The sequence below is a fragment of the Saccostrea cucullata genome, unplaced genomic scaffold (assembly GCF_032062105.1).
Source record: "Saccostrea cucullata isolate Sc308-1 unplaced genomic scaffold, CSIRO_AGI_Scuc_v1 ctg8962, whole genome shotgun sequence".
NCBI classification, from domain to species: domain Eukaryota; kingdom Metazoa; phylum Mollusca; class Bivalvia; order Ostreida; family Ostreidae; genus Saccostrea; species Saccostrea cuccullata.
Genome location: NW_026940142.1, coordinates 8,172 through 21,494, shown reverse-complemented (window position 1 = coordinate 21,494; position 13,323 = coordinate 8,172). Strand labels below are relative to the sequence as shown.

The 13,323-nt window shown below is 31.9% G+C and overlaps 1 long non-coding RNA gene across 2 annotated transcripts; it reads right to left on the bottom strand.

The window, feature by feature from the left end:
* Positions 1 to 326: 326 nt before the first annotated feature.
* On the bottom strand, positions 327 to 1,893 carry LOC134254874 (uncharacterized). 2 transcript variants are annotated; one of them, XR_009989398.1, is made up of 3 exons: positions 1,650 to 1,893; positions 1,254 to 1,301; positions 327 to 1,167 (listed from the first exon to the last, which is right to left on the bottom strand). It is a non-coding gene; the product is annotated as an uncharacterized LOC134254874 (long non-coding RNA). The 2 variants fall into 2 exon arrangements; XR_009989397.1 differs by lacking the exon at positions 1,650 to 1,893 and adding an exon at positions 1,396 to 1,566.
* Positions 1,894 to 13,323: the final 11,430 nt, after the last annotated feature.

The window sequence follows — 13,323 nt, the reverse complement described above, 5'->3', positions numbered from 1 at the left end:
ATCATTAACCGAACTATAACTTTTACTCACCCCCACCCCCCCCTTGGCCTGCATACCGAGAGGGCTATATTCCTCTTTCCTTCATTCCTGGATGACTATACGAGTGAAAAGAACACATTAAAATGGTTATCCCCCTTTTACTTTCATTTATTCCATCGTCTTCAAGCTTCCTGAAATAATTTATTTTCTCCATAAATGAGTCTATTCTGCTCTTTTTTTTTGTAAATATCAAAACAAAATGTTTATTGTAAATGAGCATTTATTGTAATGCCTAACAAATTAACCAAATATGTACAAAAGTTACATATGTCCATAGTTGATTGAATATATCCTTTATTAAGATATTAATATCCATAAGGAAAAAATACAAATAAGACAAGACTTTGCAAAAAAGATGGGAGAACAAACACGCCACGACAAATATTTATTATTGATGACGACAAATAGGACACCGCTGATTTGGTATGGTGGCAAGTTCTCTATAACACTGTCTACAGCACGAAACTTGATGACATTGTTGACATTTTAAATTACTTTTCACATTGATTTCTAAACAAATGGGACATTGTTTTACAGTTTTGAGTCTAGTTAAATCTGCCCATCTTGGAATTCTTACATTATGTTCATTAAAACATCCGAGTTCTTTATAATTTCCCGTTTGTCGAATTTTGTTCACATATTCAGTTCCAGGGAAATGAAAACAACTTCTCAATTCGTATGGGTCAGGCCATCGAAAAATAAATGATCCACGCGCCGTTCGTTTTTGTTTCGGATATTTGAAACGAATATATCCTTCAACGTGGCATGTTTGCAAATCTTTTTTTGAACACGACCATACGATATAATTTAAGTACTTTCTGCCTTCATACGCATGTCTCAAATCCATATCATTATACCGTAAATGATCTTCATCCATTGGAAAAAGGTCATAAGAAAAATACCAGTTTTTAGACCACTTCGAGATTTCAGCTTTTGACATTTTTCCAGAATTTAAGCTTTCATTTTATTGGTTTAATAGCGACTTTTTATAAAAGAAATAAGACTCCTCCTTTTTATGGGAGTTATATGCCCCATTTGGAAGTGTTCATTCATTTGATGAAGATAATGAGTTCTTCTACAGTCAAAGGTTTGTTGACAAGTGCGGCAGGTTAATACACGATTCAAATCCTGTAAATAGAAAAGAGATGAAAAATAGCATACATTGTGTGTTTCTCGTAACCGTATCAATGATATGAATTAAAATTTCCTCCTACCTCATTTTCATGGTCTGGACGACTTGTTGATGGTAAATCATCTGTTTGCTGTAAAAATAATTAAAATATGGATTAAAATTTTATGATGGATTTCTTAAAATTAATTGTGAAATTTATCACGTTTCAAATATAAGACAATTACATGTAAACAACTCCCTAGTCATAAGGAACAAGCTATTATCAGACAATCATCGTTTTTAGTGGTTAATGAGTATGTATTATGTACAATTGTATATGTTACGCTAGTATAAATCCCTACTGATACAGTAATTTTATTGACAAGTAAGTGACATGCTAAGTATTGATCCGTTATTATCGTAGTCGTTCATCTCTATAGATCCTGATTGTTTATGAAATATTATAGAAAAAAAACAAACCAATAAAGTCATTAAGTACTTGAAAGATTTAAACTTGATACTTATGAAGATTGAATGTATTACAAGATCCTTGCCACATTATGAAGCAGGAAGAAAATTCTTTGAAAATACATTTAACTGTTTATAATTATGTTAATATCGTTTAACAAATGATTCTCATATAAATGAACAACCTTGTCGACATAGAGTACTCAACCTCTGGACGAGTTCCATCTAGGCTTCGAACGTAAGTGATTATCGTTATTATTTATTTATTTAGTATTGTTTTATTTTTGATAATTCTGTATATGAAATACATCTTTATTGATCCCCCCCCCCACACACACACACAAATTCCTAAATTATGGACTTTATAACTTATTCATTTTTTTCTTTAAAGTTTTTATTTTTTTTTTATTTTCAAAAAAAATTTTTTTTGATAATATTATTAAAAAAAATTAAAACTTTAAAGAAATAAATGAATAAGTTATATAGTCCATAATTTAGGAATTTTGTGTGTGTGTGTGTGGGGGGGGGTCAATAAAGATGTATTTCATATACAGAATTATCAAAAATAAAACAATACTAATTAAATAAATAATAATGATAATCACTTACGTTTGAAGCCTAGATGGAACTCGTCCAGAGGTTGAGTACTCTTTGTCGACAAGGTTGTTCATTTATATGAGAATCATTTGTTAAACGATATTAACATAATTATAAACAGTTAAATGTATTTTCAAGAAGAATTTTCTTCCTGCTACATAATGTGACAAGGATCTTGTAATACATTCAATCTTCATAAGTATCAAGTTCAAATCTTTCAAGTACTTAATGACTTTATTTGTTTGTTTTTTCTATAATATTTCATAAACAATCAGGATCTATAGAGATAAACGACTACGATAATAACGGATCAATACTTAGCATGTCACTTACTTGTCAATAAAATTACTGTATCAGTAGGGATTTATACTAGCGTAACATATACAATTGTACATAATACATACTCATTAACCACTAAAAACGATGATTGTCTGATAATAGCTTGTTCCTTATGACTAGGGAGTTGTTTACATGTAATTGTCTTATATTTGAAACGTGATAAATTTCACAATTAATTTTAAGAAATCCATCATAAAATTTTAATCCATATTTTAATTATTTTTACAGCAAACAGATGATTTACTATCAACAAGTCGTCCAGACCATGAAAATGAGGTAGGAGGAAATTTTAATTCATATCATTGATACGGTTACGAGAAACTCACAATGTATGCTATTTTTCATCTCTTTTCTTTTTACAGGATTTGAATCGTGTATTAACCTGCCGCACTTGTCAACAAGCCTTTGACTGTAGAAGAACTCATTATCTTCATCAAATGAATGAACACTTCCAAATGGGACATATAACTCCCATAATAAGGAGGAGTCTTATTTCTTTTATAAATAGTCGCTATTAAACCAATAAAATGAAAACTTAAATTCTGGAAAAATGTCAAGAGCTGAAATCTCGAAGAGGTCTAAAAACTGGTATTTTTCTTATGACCTTTTTCCAATGGATGAAGATCATTTACGGTATAATGATATGGATTTGAGACATGTGTATGAAGACAGAAAGTACTTAAATTATATTGTATGGTCGTGTTCAAAAAAAGATTTGCAAACATTTCACGTTGAAGGATTTATTCGTTTCAAATATCCGAAACAAAAACGAACGGCGCGTGGATCATTTATTTTTCGATGGCCTGACCCATACGAATTGAGAAGTTGTTTTCATGTCCCTGGAGCTGAATATGTGAACAAAATTCGACAAACGGGAAATTATAAAGAACTTGGATGTTTTAATGAACATAATGTAAGAATTCCAAGATGGGCAGATTTAACTAGACTCAAAACTGTAAAACAATGTCCCATTTGTTTAGAAATCAATGTGAAAAGTAATTTAAAATGTCAACAATGTCATCAAGTTTCGTGCTGTAGACAGTGTTATAGAGAACTTGCCACCATACCAAATCAGCGGTGTCCTATTTGTCGTCATCAATAATAAATATTTGTCGTGGTGTGTTTGTTCTCCCATCTTTTTTGCAAAGTCGTCTTATTTGTATTTTTTCCTTATGGATATTAATATCTTAATAAAGGATATATTCAATCAACTATGGACATATGTAACTTTTGTACATATTTGGTCAATTTGTTTGGCATTACAATAAATGCTCATTTACAATAAACATTTTGTTTTGATATTTACAAAAAAAAGAACAGAAAAGACTCATTTATGGAGAAAATAAATTATTTCAGGAAGCTTGAAGACGATGGTATTAATGAAAGTAAAAGGGGAATAACCATTTTAATGTGTTCTTTTCACTCGTATAGTCATCCAGGAATGAAGGAAAGAGGAATATAGCCCCCCTCTCGGGCAGGCCAAGAGGGAGGGGGGTGGGTGGGGTGTGAGTAAAAGTTATAGTTCGGTCAATGATTGGTTTAGCAGGTATAGCCCCACACGATAATTATTTATAAGGAGATAGGAACATGAATGACAAACAATAGTTAAAATACAGAAGATGGCCAGCAAACAAGTTTTTGAGTGTAATAATGTACCTGAAACAGAGGATTGGGATGAAGAAATTAGAAGAGAGGGCTATGTCCGTCCTTGTGGGCGGATAATATGGGTAAATGGAGAAGCCATCTCTCTATATTTTAGAAAGAGGACGAAGGATATTGTACCGATGATGATAATTAATCAAAGGAAAAGAGAGAGGGGAAAGTAAGTAAGTACTGAACGGACTATATAAGATGTACAATGTATTATGGCCAAAGGTCTTTAAAACAATTATGGAAGTTATAGAATTTAAAACTCCTACAGATATGTTTTCATGGAAGAACTTTCCAATATCAGATTTTATAAAAGGATATTAACAATTTTGTTAATAAAATGTTGTACAGAAGATGTCATAAAAAATGCAAAAGTATTCCAAAAACGGAGATGCATTGCATGTGACTATACTCATCCGTAAGACAGAAGAAGATATATTCAAGAGTGTGACCTTTTAGAAATATTATCAGTACACTTTTATAATTTACTGCGTGAAACTTATGAGAAAGAGAGATATTTAGAAAACATTATTAAAATTTGTACTGAGGCAAATACGTAAAGATTTTTCAGATTGGATAGCGTATTAATTATGAATCAAATGTAAATGGTATGAACGGCGCCATACAAGACTACGTTATTCTAATAATAATAATATAATAAATATTGAATTTATGCAATGACAAAGAGTATAAAAAGGACATCATAGATGAAAATCACACCATTTTTTCTTTTTATGTCTTGACAGAAGAAAGACATGGACTCCGGATTAACAACAATAAGTAATTTAGCGGAATTGACCAGTGAGGAGGAATACATTCAAGGAGAGGTATACGAAAGGAGAAAATAAGACTCCTGTGTATTTACAGTGTGGCAATCACTATCATATCACTATTGTCTGCGAACACAATTATTCTTGAGGAAATAAAGACCGAACCCCAGGTTTTAAGAAGCAGGGATTGCATGCAATGGAAAGGCGGAAATTTAACGACAGTGCAGTCGATGTGCCCATATGTAAATAAATTCCCACTTAGCCAGGACATTTTTTGGTAGAATTTGTGTAAGAGAAAAAGATATATTCATAGATATAAGACGATTTAAAGGACAAAATGCAACCCTGGAAGGAATTCAGTTATACCGTAGTCAGTGGTTTTATTTGAAAAAAAATTGTGAGAGACATAGATACCTGAATTATAAAGAACACTTCATATATAAGTAGTTGTGCGAGATGATTTTCTGTAGTAAAGATTCCTTGTGTTTCTAAATGTGTAAATATTTTATATTTTGAAGTAAGGATGTCTTATATATAAAATGTGTAAATAATTATAAAGGTCAATAAAATGGTTCTAAAAACAATTAGTATTTCTACTTAGCGTTATTTTACTTAATATATACTTGTATGACTTGGGCTTTTATGATAAAGTTTTATTCTAATTTTTCTAATCATAATAATAGATGTTCTAACTTATTTCCAAGAATTAATTTTTTCAATTTTTTAATTTCCAACTAGATTGGGCCTCGTTAAACGTCCTGAAATGTTAAACAGAAACCTACAAGAACTGTTAGATTTTTAGAGCATTTTTTTTTTTTTTTTTTTTTTTTTACAAAATATTTTTTTTTTTCCCTACAGATTATAAATGAATAACCTAGAAATATTGTCAGTAAATGTCCGTGGACTAAACTCGGACGAAAAAAAGTTAAACTACACTGTATATTTATATGGCTACATGAAATGTTAAACAGAAATCTACAAGAACTGTTAGATTTTTAGAGCATTTTTTTGTTTTTTTTTTTTTTGCTTTTTTTTTTTTTTTACATTTTGTCATAAATAAGATCAAATATGACTCAAGATGTTTGGAAAATCATTTCATTGTTATTTTGATTCATCATTTATCCGAGGTGTCAGTATTTTATTTAAGAAAGAGTTGAATACAGAAATAGTTGAGAAATATGTATCTCATGACGCTAGATTATTTTTAAAAGTAAAAATAAATGAAATATTCTATTCATTTATATATATTTATGCACCAAACTCCGCAAAGAAAAGAGGTTTATTTTTTCAAACATTGTATTGTTTTATACATAAAAAATGTACACCAGATGATGATAATATTATTTTATGTGGCGATTTCAATTGTAAAATTGATAATGATAACGATCAAAGTATTCAAAAGCTGAAAAAAAAAATACTAAACACGTTTGATTTAATAGATAGATGGAAAACTAAATATCCAACCTTAGATGGATATACATGGTGGAATTCAGAAAATAATCCTAGCAGTAGAATAGATTATATATATTTAAGCAAAAATTTTTGTCTTGGACTTAAACAACATAATTATACGTAAAATTCCTTGAAAAAATCTCAGAAAAAGAATGTTTGACCATAGGGTATTAAATATGTCATTTAAATTAGATGAGAAAAAAAACGAGAGAGTGGGTACTGGAAATTAAACAATTCTCATTTAACTGATATAGAATACAAAAAAGGAATTAAAAATATAATAAGTGAGTTACAGGAGCAACAGGAAACCCGATAGATAAGTGGGAATCTTTCAAAATTAAAGCAAGAGATTTTTCCATTAGATTCGCAAAGAAATCAATTCAAAATAGTAAGCAAATGAATTAAATTAATAGAAAAGGATTTAAATAAAATAGAAGAATCAAATTTTCAAAATATTGATATGAACAAAAAACGCAAAATAGAAAGAAAATTAAATAAACTTTATGACAAAAAGTGTAAAGGTGCCTTTGTATAAGATCACGATCAAAATAGATATTAGAAGGTGAAAAATGTTCAAATTTTTTTTTCTTAATTTAGAAAAAAAGTAGACAAATACAAAATGTCATAAAAGAATTAAAGATAAATAACTATAATATAGGGACTACGAATCACATTTTAGACGCTTTGTGTAAAGATTTTATGGAAATCTGACGATTGAATAGACAATTATCTATCTTCAATTGAACTAGAAAATATACTAAACTAAAGCGATGCTAATTTCTGTGAACAATTTCCTTCTCTAGTAGAATGTACGAAGCAGTGTTCAATTAAAAACTTAACAAAGCGTCCCGTGTAAGATGGTCTCGCAAATGAATTTTATCAATGTTTTTGGAAAGATGTAGCCTACAACCTAGTCGTAGTGGGGGTGGGGCATCATCCACAACAGGAGGGAGTTGTCTCTCTCCGGTCATCGTCACCCTCACCACTTTGAAGATTACATACAACACTGCAACAATTAGTCAATTTTAATTTCTCTCATTACCGAAGAGTCAAACTCAGTTATGGAACTAACAGAGTCAAGTTCAATGTTAATTGTGCGGCGAGGTTTCCTACATTAATTCTTTACACAAACAATGCACAGGACTAGGGTGATCAAACCCAGTAAACTCGAGGCAATACCGGTGGCATAAATCCAGGGTTATCTACATGTGAAAATTAAACAGTAAAATTCTTGTATTTTCTTTAATTATTATTTTTTTTATTATTATTTTCTATTTTTTTAATGATAATGTAAATTGAAAGTGTATACTTACTGAAGGACAAGGCAGCGATTTCGGTAAAAGTGGTGGTAAGTGCAGGGGAGGTTGTCGTCGGTTCTGATACGGATCCTTGGGTTTGGGTCTCCTTTAAGAGAATTAAGATAATAATGAATATACTAGTTTTTCTTTCTTTCTTTCTTTCTTTCGTTCTTTCTTCCTTTTTTTTAAATTTTGGTGGTTAGAAAAATTATTTCATTTAAATTCATTTAATTAGAGAAAACAATTTACCTGACATATCTGCTTATTCAGGATTATGATCGTCTCGCTGTCAATAATAGCCTCGCACGACACCACTACCTTCCTCACAACAAATTTCTTAGCCGCGGAAACTGTCTCAAGTCGACACCCTGATTAAAATAGTCAATCTCCAACATCTCCACATCTCGATACCTTATCATATTTTGTCCCCACACCCGGCATCGTACTCCTTCACTTGTGCGCTCGCACGTCAAGGCAAACAACGGAATTACAATCAAAATACACAACTTCTCCATCCTCATCTTCACAGATCGTTGGGTCTCAAAAAGGTGGTCATGATCAGATTTAGACTTTGAGGTCCTATATAATTATACGGATGGAGGGTAAATCAGGAATACGTTTTAGTTTTATTAACATCATTTTGGAATTAATACATTGAGACCATGTTTATTTTGGTATATTCTATGTAAGAATTAATGTAACATAGGTTTAATTGAAAACAGTTTATGGTTAATTATATTGTGTTTGTAGTTTATCGATCCTTACACCCCTCCCGTTTTACTATAAACCAGCCCGGCGATTTTGGTCTCTCGGGTCGGTCACACCAACAGGTGTCCGTGGGGGTGATAGCAATATAAAGTATTACACAACATTCATCTCTGGGTTTTTCTTTTATTTGAATGATCTGAAATAATAAAACAACTTAAATGATTTGTATAAAATTATTTTAGATTACATATTTCGAGTGTTGACACCAGTGTTCTGCTAAGACTTCAAAACAAAACCAGCACCACCCTGCTTCCCCTCTGCTGATGTGTTGTATTGGTTTGTGATCGACTCGTTTTGGTGTTTGGGGGTATACACAAGAATGAGAGAGAGACAGTTGTTTTGTACTTATTCTCTACAATTTACTTGCGTGAAAAATCCCCGTTTCATAAACCATTTATTGTTGAATATATTCCTTGATTTGTTATATGTACATTTGTATGTACAAATATACGTTGAAGATAATAGTTTTATACGACACTTGGAAAAAGATATTATACTAGTGTGTATAAAAACTTGCTCGATACACAACCTTTCGTTCAAACAATGATTTATAATAAGATTTAAGTCATCGATACATATATGTTTATTTGAATACATACAATTATTATGAATTTATAAACAAAGTTAAAATACGACAGTTATAAAATTTGTGATTAATATAAAGAATTTATGAAGTTTTTTTAAACATTGAAAATGTCTCCACACATTTCGTTTGTAATCGTTTCACCAGTTCTGATATTCTAAGGGATTACACATTGCACACCGAAGCATCCCTAGTTGGTTTTGATGGTCGTCCTGTAGAAAACAGGGTACAATGTTTTCCAGTTCGGGAACGGCTTTTTCAAAGCTACTCAGATGTGTTTTAAGATTTAAGTATTCGAGAGGACGGAGACAAATCCCCTTCTTGGTGGGTACGAGGTTTTCTTCATTGTCCGGTTTGCAATATTTTCTTATGTTAACACAAGGACTGTCCCCTTTGACCGTTATGAATATGTTAGCGCCGATATGATAGTTCAGATCTTCTTTCTTGGCTAAGGCTGTGTCGATCAAATCAGTGGAGAGCGTCAGGGTTTTAAAAAGTTGCAAGTTTAAACTGATGCCTTTCTTAGTTGGAAACTGTCGTTTTTCCGTTGATTTCCATTCCCGTATGTCGACTCTACGTTCACCATTGTCCAATGTACATGCTTGAATGTATCGCTCGTTTCCTAATACTAGACTGCATGCACTGGGTAGTAGACATGTTGTCGTGATCAGTTTCTTTTAACTAAATGAATGTACCTATACCTAAACAGAGTTTAAATCGGAAATATTGTCATTTCCGAATAGTTGTCTGATTGGTTTATAACATTTAAATGATTTCATCTTATAAAATAACACCACATCAAACGGAAATTTGTTTACTATAATAATTACATTTGATTTTATTCTAACAAAGATGTGAAATAATAATATACAACTATACATAGTCATGAAAAGTTAAACATTTCCGATTTATGTTTATTGCATTGATACCCATCTTTCCAGTAATTTTAATTCAACACATTTTAAATGTATCTTTAATAGAAAACGTGGGTCCGTTGTAAAAAAACACCGGATTTTTTACATAGTTTTATTATTATTTCATCGTTAAACATTACACGAATACTTAATTTATATGAAACTAAATGTTTTTCAAGTATTGGTTCGAAGATTTGTGATAAACAATTAATCCGTCTCCGAAAACGACATCTGTCCACAGCCATTAACATCCATTCTCCCTTACGATTCTCGTAACGAATGTCAATTATTGTATCATCACCTTTAAATCTCACAGTATTTTTCATGTTTGTATAATTTTCTATAAAGATGATGTATTATTAATCCAGAAAACAATTTTGGTCGGAATTTTTACCTCTATTCATTAATCTAGAGATAACTTAAATTTGATTCCTCGTATTTTAATTCACATATATTGCTACAACAATATTTATTTTCCCTCGACTTTATTACACTTCATACATATTCTCGGGAAATACATATGGATACATTTCATTAAATTTGTTTTTATAACCCCGTAAATTGTGATTTAAATTATTCATCGACATGACCTTTATCAAAATTATTAATTGTCAAATTAGTTTCATATGTTAATATTTATGTATTGATCAATGGATTAAGTTGTTAGAAGGATTAAAACAGTCGTGTTATTGATCTATTCATATCCGATTTTGACTTCCTAAACTTGTTCTCTTGGTATACTACACTTCCGTGATCTATCGTCAGCGCCTCAAATCGTTGGCGCCTCAAAGTAGCACGAAAAGCCCCACTCTATACTACTAATGGGATCAGTATTACTCTTTCAAGTTTATGGTTTTGATAAAAAGTTGATATGTAGCTATTTGATCAGTGTTGCTTAAGTTGTTTATTGTTTTGGTACAAGGTTTTACCTATAGAGTCAAAGTTATTCATTGGCATATTAATTGTTTATTGGTTTGGTACACAGTAGATAGGTACTTATCGGGTCAGAGTTACCCATATTGTTTGGTACACAGTAGATATTTATTTATTGGATCATAGTTACCTTTGTTGTTTATTGTCTGGTACACAGTAGATTTGTACCTTTTGGGTCAGTATACCCATATTGTTTTGGGGCACAATATTTGTACTTGTGGGTTAGTATACCCACATTGTTTTGGTACACAGTAGAATGTACCTTTTGGGTCAGTATACCCAAATTTGTTTGGTTTTGGTACACAGTAGATTTGTACCTTCTGGGTCAGTATACCCAAATTTGTTTGGTTTTGGTACACAGTAGATTTGTACCCTTGGGTCAGTATACCCAAATTTGTTTGGTTTTGGTACACAGTAGATTTGTACCTTTTGGGTCAGTATACCCAAATTTGTTTGGTTTTGGTACACAGTAGATTTGTACCTTTTGGGTCAGTATACCCAAATTTGTTTGGTTTTGGTAAACAGTAGATTTGTACCTTCTGGGTCAGTATACCCAAATTTGTTTGGTTTTGGTACACAGTAGATTTGTACCTTTTGGGTCAGTATACCCAAATTTGTTTGGTTTTGGTACACAGTAGATTTGTACCTTCTGGGTCAGTATACCCAAATTTGTTTGGTTTTGGCACACAGTAGATTTGTACCTTCTGGGTCAGTATACCCAAATTTGTTTGGTTTTGGTACACAGTAGATTTGTACCTTCTGGGTCAGTATACCCAAATTTGTTTGGTTTTGGTACATAGTAGATTTGTACCTTTTGGGTCAGTATACCCATATTGTTTTGGTACACAGTAGATTTGTACCTTCTGGGTCAGTATACCCATATTTTTTTTTTTTTTTTTTTTTGTTGGATGCTCATACTGACAATCAATTGGCGTCGTATGAAGCTTTTCGGTTTATTGTTGGGTCGATGTTACACACATTGTTAATTGTTGGGTCTCAGTTACTTATATTGTTTATTGTTTGGGTCGGAGTTACCCATATTGTTTTATTGTTGGATGCTCATACTGACAATCAATTGGCGTCGTATGAAGCTTTTCGGTTTATTGTTGGGTCGGAGTTACTTATATTGTTTATTGTTTGGGTCGGACTTGTCCATATTGTCTATTGTTGGGTCAGAGTTACCTTTATTGTTTATTGTTGCGTCAGATTTATCCATACTGTTTATGGTTCGGTCGGAATTACCCATGTTGTTTATTTATTGTTGGGTCAGAGTTACTCATATTGTTATCGAAGAGTCGGGTAACCCATATTGTTTATTGTTAGATCACAGTTACCCATATTGTCTATTGTTGGCTGGGAGTTACCCATATTGTTTATTTATTGTTGGGTCAGAGTTTCCTATATTGTTTATTGATGGGTCAGAGTGTCTATTGTTGTCTGCTCATAATGACAATCAATTGACGTCTTATGAAGCATATCTATTCATTGTTGGGTCGGAGTTACCTATGTTGTTGATTATTTACTGCCTCTAATAACAGTCAATTGGCATCTTATGTAGCATATCATATCTGTTTATGGTTGTGTCAGAATTACCCATATTGTTTTTATTCGCTTATAATGAGAATCAACTTGATCAAATGGTGTCTTATGAAGCACATCTGTTGGTTGGGTCAAAGTTACTTATAGTGTTGATTGTTAATTGCTCGTAATAACATTCAAATTGTGTCTTATAAAGCATATCTAACTTTTGGCACGGTTTTTCCTATTGAAGCTAATATTAATGTTATTAATAGTACATTCATTCTAAAGAAAGTTTCCTTTCTTTTGTTGTTGCATTGTTTGCTCATGTAGACCTAATTTTGCATCCCAGTTTTAAGGTTGTATCCTCCCTTGTGAGCATTTTGTACTTGGATGAGTAATGATAAAAATTTAACTTTAAAGTACATTGTAGATACATCCCGAACAATCGGTGAGAACACAGATCCTCAGGAAAGAATCCTTATAACCCTCATCATAACATTCCACTAATTCCAGTTAAGAGGGAACTGAGATAATCTCCATAGCCTAGGGAACCAAATGAAGCTGTGCCTAATGCCGTGAATTTTATATATTATATCTATATTTAAAAGTTCAAAACTTGGTTGACACTTTTTGACTTTACCATGCAATAACCTTATATAAGATGCAGATACATGCATGTGCCAGCAAAACTGCAACAGTGCTGCCATGGATGTGCCCTAGATCAGCTGAATGACCAGGATATCCGCTAACGTTGGTTGAGAAAGCATCCATACTAGCTAGATCTTGGAACTTGGTTTCTTATAAAACATTTGCAGGTGAGTCAGCAAGCAAATTGTATGACAGATTCCAATTATCCACATCACAAATGATCCCCTTTTAC